Here is a 2,184-nt window from a genome sequence, read left to right as displayed (position 1 = left end):
CTCCCCGCCCCAGAAACCCCAATCTCCGGACCCACCAAAGGATGGGGGATGGGGGTTAGGCAGTGCCAACACAGGGCAGTTTCCCTCTTGGCACCTGACAGGACCCCAGTGCCTGAGAAGAGCCCCAGGCTGGGGCACATGGCACCATAGGGTTAATGCCCTCAGCTGGCCTGAGAGCCTGGGAGTGTGCAGGGCAGATTTTGTGTGAACAAACAGGAGATGGAAGAACATCAGGAGGAGGACTCTGTGTGTGTGGGGTTGGGCTTGGGGGCGTGGTTGTTCTGCTCCCTTTTGTCCAGGGCTGCTGGAGAATTCCAGAGAGCAAGCAGGGAGAGCCAGTGAATTCAACTCTGCCAAGGCTGGCCCCAAACCCTGCCGAGCTGAGGGGTGGTCTGGCGGCATTACCAGAGCACCATCCTCCATCTGCCATCCATACCAAACGCGTGGACGTTCCAGAAGAGGCCATCTTGAGGGTTCTGCCTACTGCCTGGCTCTCCCAACACGGATGCCCCTTCCCCTTCCCATTACTGTCCAGAGGCTGTACCCCCTGCTCTGGAACCCCGCCTTCTTACCTGTTAAGCTCATAGTGACCCAGTTGCCCAGTGAGTCCCTTCCCCCATTGTGTGCTTACCCACCATTGGCTGCTCCTGTACAAAGCCGTGAGTGAGGTGTGTGTGTTAAGGAGGGCAAGTAGAGGCCCTTACTACCTACCTGGTCAGCCACCTCTACACCCTGGCCACTTCTTGTGAGCTTCTGCACCAGCCTAGGCTATGTTAGCTGCTTTCCCACCCACCCAGTGTTGTGAATTCCTGCTCAACTTTCCTGGTATCCATCCAGGCCAGCCACCTGCTGTTTGTTCTCCTGCAGAGGGGTGTGTGTGTGTGTGTGTGTGTGTGTGTGTGTGTGTGTGTGTGTGTGTTCTAACCTGCTTGGGTGCTCCCCAGAGTTCTCCCACCCAGTCCTGGCAGCCGACAGGAACCATGGATGTTGCCAAGGGACTGGCTGATGCTCATCTTATGATTGACTTCAGTCTGGGACAGGATGTCCTGAACTGGGTATGGGTGGGGCCTGGGGACTGTACTGCTGTTCTGCACCTGTTGTTCCTTGTGACTATCATTCCTTGGGTTGGTGGGGTATCACTTGCTGTGCCTTGCAGTGTCTTGTGACTATCTTGTGTAAGAATAGTGCAGGGCCACCCTACAGTGGTAATCCCTTGTGAGAGTTCCTAAAAGAGTGAGGAAATTGTCAGAGGTGCCTCTTGGGCCCTTAGGAAGGGAGAAATAGCAGAGGGATCCCAGTGTGGTGGGCAGACAATGCCCTTCTGAGAAGCTCCAGGAGGGTGGCCCAGAACCTGTTGCTTCTAGTGGCTGTGGAGAGTTCTGTGTTGCCACCCCTTTCTCTTCAATAGTTTCAGCAAAAGTTTCTGTTCAATAAACTTCATACATGTTCCAGCTGTTTCTGTCTTTGTCTGATGCTTGGATGCGGTGGGGAAGAAGGATCAATACTAGCACATATGCCAGGCAGAGCCCATGAGTGCCTAGGCAGTTCCCTGGGAGGAGGAGTCAGGTGAGCAGGTGGAGGGAGAGTGCTTGCCTTGTTTCTCAGGGAATGCAGAGAGGCTCCAGGAATAAGTAGGTTAGGCTTTGAAAGGAGGGCATTGGGCATCAGGCATCAGGCAGGACCTGAGGCCCCAGAATGCCTGGAAATACTCTGGGGGCATAGTGTATTTGACATGGAATATCAAATGTGTCAGTGTGTGTGAATATATGAATATGTAGGTGTTGTGGATATGTCAGTTAGTGATTTGAGGGTCCAGTTCATCAGGTTTTTGGGTATTTGGGTATATGTTACTGTGTGAAAGAATTGAGTTTGAGTTTGTATTGTGTGTCAGTGCATATTAGTCAATCTTTTCACACAAGAGCAAATGAGATGGATGTGCATGGATCTACATTAATGAATATGTATATCTGAGTTTCAATACACATTTTCTAGTGTTAGTGAAAACGTGTTTTGTTGTGTGAATGCATGTTTGGGAATATTAGTGTGCTTGCTAATGAATGTGTATTACTGTGTCAAATATGTGACAGTGTGTGAATGTATATCAGTGAATTTATGTATTTTGGAGTATATTCATGAATGAATGTGAATGCATGAGTGTGAATGGATGAGTATATACGTTTGTTG

The sequence above is a fragment of the Rattus rattus genome, chromosome X (genome assembly GCF_011064425.1).
Source record: "Rattus rattus isolate New Zealand chromosome X, Rrattus_CSIRO_v1, whole genome shotgun sequence".
Lineage (NCBI taxonomy): Eukaryota > Metazoa > Chordata > Mammalia > Rodentia > Muridae > Rattus > Rattus rattus.
Note: the sequence above shows the minus strand (reverse complement) of the source record.